Below are 6,292 nucleotides of genomic sequence, written 5' to 3'. Positions count from 1 at the left end.
AGATTCCACATATAAGTGATATTATGTGATATTTGTCTTTGTCTGTCTGGCTTACTTCACTTAGTTTGATGATCTCTAGGTCCATCCATGTTGCTGCAAGTGGCATATTTCATTATTTTTTAAAACATTTTATTTATTTTTGGCTGTGTTGGGTCTTCGTTGCTGTGCGCGGGCTTTCTCTAGTTGCAATGAGCGGGGCTACTCTTCGTTGCGGTGCGCAGGCTCCTCATTGCGGTGGCTTCTCTTGTGGCGGAGCATGGGCTCTAGGCGCATGGGCTTCAGTTGTGGCTCACAGGCTCTAGAGCGCAGGCTCAGTAGTTGTGGCTCGTGGGCTCTAGAGCGCAGGCTCAGTAGTGGTGGTGCACGGGCTTAGTTGCTCCGCAGCATGTGGCATCTTCCTGGGCCAGGGATCGAATCCGTGTCCCCTGCATTGGCAGACAGATTCTTATTCACTGCGGCAACAGGGAAGTCCCTATTTCATTCTCTTTTTATGGCTGAGTAATATTCCATTGTGTATATACACCACATGTTCTTTATACATTCATCTGTCGATGGACATCTATGTCGATTCTGAGCTAATGAGATTGTTGGTATTTTCTTTCTTGCTTCCTTCCTTCCTTTCTTTTTTCTTTTTCTCTTTTTTATGCTGCGAAAAGCTTTATTGTTTCCATTTGGTCCAAGGCTTGGGAGAGGGCTCCAGGGTGGTTAAAAGCTGCCTAGTGGCTGCAGAGCAGGGCTTCAGGCAGAAGCCCTGACGCCAGAGGGGCTCCTCAAAGGCCGCTGGGCTCCGGAGGCTCCTACTCGTGCTGGAGGGCGAGCCTTTCGACGAGGGGCTCGCCCAGCCCCCCCTGGGGACCAGCCGGCCTGCGGAGGTTGGTCAGGTGGGCGCGCATCTTCTGGATGAGTTTCACCTGCTCATCTAGGAGGCGGCTCTCCGGGAAGTCACAGAGGCGGGGGTCTGTGCGGGCAGAGCCCAGGGCGTGCAGGTCTACAAGGGTCTGGTTCAGGTTCTCCGCGAGCACGACGGCTTCCACAGCGTCCTGGGTTTCACCCCACTCATCCTGAGATGCTTCTGCACGTCCTGGAAGAGGGCGCGGCTGCCGCGCTGCTTTTGCATTTTCAAGAGGCGCTGGGCGCCCTCACGCTTCCCCTCGGGCACTTCGCGGAAAAAGTGGCCCAGGCCCTCCAGAGTCGCGTCGTGGTGGTGGATATAGGAGCCCAGAGAGAGGTAGGTGCGGGAGGCCGGCAGATGCATGTTGACTAGTAGGTTGACGGCGGCCTCCACCTCGGCGGAATCATTCTGACGAATCTGGGAGCTCGTGGTGGATCGGTAATACGGAGTTAAGCTCCAAATATGGTGTTGGCGGTCCCGGTGGCCAGGACAGCTGAGCGGCTGGTTCCGAAGGTTGCGAGTGGAACACAGGCTGGAGGTGGTCGGAGGCGGGAGCGAGGGGCGCCCCTGGGTCTGTTCTGTCCACACACCGCTGTAGCAGGAGACGGAGCCGCGGGAGTGCCCAGCACACTGCCTGTTGATATTTTCTAAGCTAAAGAAAATTTTAGATCTTTCACGGTGGTACAAAAAAGAACTTAAATATCATTTTAATGATTTCCCCTGTGTGAAGACATTAAGAAAATGTAACAGCCCTGCTTTATCAAACTCTAGGCTTTAGTTACAATTCCGTAATTCTTATTTTGTTTGGTTGGTTGTTGTTGTTGAAGTGTGTGGTTCTTTACTCAGAAGAACATGGATATTCATTTCAATTTGTAATAAGTTGTGAGCTGAACTCAAATGGTTATAGCTTCCAGAACAGAGAATAAACTGGCTACTACTGTGACCAATTATAATGACACATGCCAGTCTGTTCTCTGCTCCAAGTTTGGTGGTTTCCAGTCAGGAAGGGTGAAGCAGCCGTAGTCTTAGGTGGCCAAGCGAAGAGTGTAGCTCAGCAAGCATTTGTCGTAGGACCCCTGATGAACATGTGACTCCACAGGAATGCCCTTAAACTCCACTCTTCGAGGCAGCTTTACTAAGAGGTGCAGTGCAAAGAGCCCTGGAATCCAACTCTGAAAACCTAGGTTCTGAAATATTGTTCTCCCACCTACTTGCTCTAGAACTATGATCAAATCATTTGACTTCTATGAAGCTCATTTCCACATCTGTAAAGAGAGGGTAACGATATCCGTTCTACCTGTCTAGTGAGGGATATTGGAGTATTATATTAGCTAACATTCGTTAGCATTTGCCTTGTAACAATCACAAGCCTCTGTGGTATATGACAATAAATATTTGTTTCTCATAGATCTACAGGTTTTAGCTAATCTAGGCTGGGCTTCCTGGGCAACTCTGCCGATGTTAGCTGGATTCACATGGCTGGAACGTTGACCGATCCGCCCAGGGCTGGACAAGGGTGATTAACCCAGATATATCCTTCTCATGGAAATGGCAGGAGTGCAAGATCGCAAGAGAACAAGCCCTCTTGTGGAGGCACTTTTACAAGCCTGTCCTGTGTCATATCTATCATTGGTCAAAGCAAGCCACGTGGCTGAACTGAAAATTAAGGAGTGGGCTTGTATACCTGGCCTTTTGATGGAAAGATGTGTAAAGTCACACAGTAAATGGTATGGATATTGGGAAAGATGAAGAAATTGGGTTAATGCAGTCGAACACAGCTGATGCTTATAAAGTGCTATGCAAAATATATTAATGTAATGAAACTTCTGTGATCCGGAATATGTAAATTAACCATATATGAACTAACTTGTGAGTAACTCTTATGGATAGAAGAGAGTATAAGTCAGTTTATATTCCAAATATTTTCCATTTTAGTGGGTTTATAGGTAGCATTATATATAGTGCTTTCGTCAGTTATTGTGCTTCTTAATTGGTAGTATGGGACACAAGTTTAAATGACTTGGTTGTCCGAGAGAATTTTTTCTTTTCTCCTGGATTGAGATCTTGAAGAAAGCCAGTTGTGTATGTCAGAGTTTCATTTCACACTTTAAAACTATGTTTCTCTGGCTGATTCCAGGGAAGTAGCAAGATCGATTCAAGAGGAGCATGGAATATCCTGATATGTCAGGAAGTAAGGAAGTGATCAGAAAAATGTTAGGGACGTGCCACAAGTACAGAGGAGCCAGCCTGAAGGGGCTTCTGCAGGCTGAATCTTAGACAATTTGAGCACCAAAATAATTAATTACAGTACTGAATTATAAACCAATGGAAAAACAGGTATATACATGGATAAATGGGGGAGAAGGGTGGTGGGCTTTTGCTTACAAGGACAATGCCAAGGGTCAATGTGGAGGGAGTCCTAGAGTTGGAAGATTATCATTTTGCAACCATCATAATAAAGCCTCAGTCGGGCAAGAATCATCAATAGATACTAAATGTAGGGGAATGGGCAGGATATTTCCATGGTTGTTAAGTGTCTCCCCAGAGACTGCGCATTAGCAGCAAGGGAAGGAAAAAAATAGTAAGTATACAATGGAAAAATTGGACAACACCTAGTCCAGGTGACCAAAATTAACATCACCAGTGAAGGAGAGATGGATATCATGTAGCTCCAGAGGTGATACCCTGAAAAGGATACATGTCACCTATGTAGTATTTTGACTGAGAATGTATAATCTGAATCTAATCCTGAGGAAGTATCAGCTGGACACAGAACAAGGAAAAGGAGGTGGGACAGTATTCTTTCAATGTCAGTGTCATAAAAGACAAAGGCCGTGGAGATGTTTGAGATTAAAGGAGTCTGAAAAGACATGACAGCTAAATGGCAACACCTGAGCCTAAACTGAACCGTATACTGCAGGGGAGGTGAAAATACCATAAAGGACATTATTAGGTCAACTGACAAAATTGAAGTATGGACAGTAGATTAGGCAAAAACATTGTTCTGACCATGATGAAGTAACAGGGGCCAGATGTACCCTCCTACCTTAAACAACTAAAGAAGCAGAGAAAATGTACGAAACGATGGTTCGCAGACATTAGACGATAGGCAGCACAGGACAGAGATTCCCTAAGAGAAGAGACACAAACAAGGTGAACCCTATGATTGCCCCTGTTTACTGCCTGGAGCCAGTTTGCAAACCTCAGTGCAGGGACGGGAAACGCAAACAGAACCCCCAGGTTTCCTGAGTTGCGGAGACATAGTTGAGAATTTGGAGAGGCCACGGTGGCTAGGATTCGCAGGGCAGGGGACCAGAGAGGAGAGTGCTGCCTGGAGACTGAACTCTGGAGGTCTGCAGAGGGGCTCCCTTGAATCGTCAGCTTAGTGCTGATCTATACATGAGTTTTTTGGGGTTTTTTTGTACATGAGTTTTTAAGGAAACTAGCTGAGGCCAGGGAAATAATCTCCCAAAAGTATCAAGTGGAAAACTTCTTGGCGATCACACAAGTTTGGGAGTAGTTCATCTTCCCTTTTGCTAGACTGGAGAACCCTTGTACTATGTGGGCATTAGGTAGAGTATTTAGAAAGGTGTTATCTCAATAGTGGGATCGAGCTAGGCCTAAACTAAAGGCTGCTCTGGTCTGATTCAGCGTAACAGAGCTGAAAAGCAAGATTTGAAAGAATCAAATTATTTCCAAGTAACATAACTGCATCCCAGAGGAAAGCTCAAAATTATTTACCAAGAATTACAGAATATTACAAAAATTACTTCTAAAAAACCCAGCAGCTAACAATGAACCCAATGTCTGGCATCCAATTAGTCTGTAACTGTACTGTGGTTATGGAAGAGACTAGCTCTACTCTTAGGAAGTACACACAGAAATATTTAGGGATCAAGGGCCATGACGTATGAAATTTGCAAAGAGAGTGGGGTGGAGAATAGGTGAATCTGGGTAAAGGATATACAGGGTTCTTTGTACAATGTTTATTTTTACAGCTTGTGAATTTGAAATTATTTCCAAGTAAGTTAATTCAAAAAAGAAATATAAAAACGATGTTTCTTGTACCTCAGAAACCAGCAGAATCCTATTTGGATCATGCTATGATGGTGCTCAATCTATCCACAAGAATGTGTATAACTTTCAATTATCAACTGCTACAGAGAATTCAAAATAGCATTTAGAGGGGATCCTGCAAAGGCAGCAAATTGGGGGAAAAAAGAAGAGAAATAGAACAGATAGCTATTTGTTACCATGATGGGCATTTGGAAATTCTTTAAGTGTTGGCTTTTTCCCCTCATCAGCCAATTCCTATATTTTGCTGAAGTGAGGGGTTTTCCAATTTGCTTTTCTCCAACCTGTCCTGACATTGCTATCTATCGCGTTCTGGATGAATGGAATCTAGAGCCTTTCTGATGTAGGTGCTGAGGCAATCTGACTTACTGCGCAAGGAAGGAACAGCTTCTAGTATGAGGCAACCAACGACACGGAGACCAGTTCCTGGTCTCAGTAGAACACAGCAGTTCCAGGTGGAGACAACAGTTTTCTGCAGCACTTGATGCTACAGTGTTTCCACATGTCCAGTCAAAGGTGGGGGCATGTGAACATTCTGATGGGAACTGGATTTGTCAGAACAATAGGAAATAGACTTAACCAGAGAATTCTGGTTCCTTCTCTTCCTGGATAACCCTCCTGCAATGTGGGTCTAATGTTCTGTTGAGGTCTTCACTGTTCTTATCCTGTGACCAGTTGGAATTATTTTCCTACATCGTGTGATCCTCAGCTGCAAGAAGAAAATCCCTAAGTTTATGCTGCATCAAGGTGATGAACGTAAATTCCCTGATCAGTCTGGGTTTTGTGGCATCTGTAATATCCTAGCATTGGGGCCTGAGAGAGAGGAGGAAGTGTCACAGGTTTTGAAGCCAGTGGAATAGTCCCTATTTCTGATATTTGGGAATAAATTAGACCGAAGGAAATAGGTTATTAGTGGTGTGTGTGTGTGTGTATATGTATGTGTGACAGTTCCTGTCTTTAATAGCCCAGGAACTTACCCCTCTAAGATGCCCAGAGAGGTGTTCATTGAACATTTTTCTGTCTCATGGTCTATTGATTTGCTTTAATATGAAACTTCTATTCCCATGTTGGGTCTTTCCTAATCAGAAACATTAAGCAAGCATAAAGTATTAAGTAATTTTCTTTTGGGAAACCATGCAATTTCGTCTCATCTGTAGCTAATGAAAATTTATGATTCAGACAATGTCTAAAAGTTCCAAAAACCATACACAAAAATCACTGACTAAGAACAAAATGGTCAGCCTGGCAGATAAAGAGGTTGTTGAACGGCATTTATAAGATTCTATGCTGCGTGAAGCCCAGGGAGATCTCAGCTCTGGCTGCACA

At 44.5% G+C, this 6,292-nt stretch overlaps 1 pseudogene; it reads right to left on the bottom strand.

The window, feature by feature from the left end:
* Positions 1-514: 514 nt before the first annotated feature.
* LOC113614879 (ferritin light chain pseudogene) lies at positions 515-5,972 on the bottom strand (annotated as a pseudogene).
* Positions 5,973-6,292: the final 320 nt, after the last annotated feature.

The sequence above is a fragment of the Aethalodelphis obliquidens genome, unplaced genomic scaffold, assembly GCF_003676395.1.
Source record: "Aethalodelphis obliquidens isolate GAN/ISIS:26980383/991018 unplaced genomic scaffold, ASM367639v1 scaffold107, whole genome shotgun sequence".
NCBI lineage: Eukaryota > Metazoa > Chordata > Mammalia > Artiodactyla > Delphinidae > Aethalodelphis > Aethalodelphis obliquidens.
This window is presented reverse-complemented; position numbering and strand designations above follow the sequence as displayed.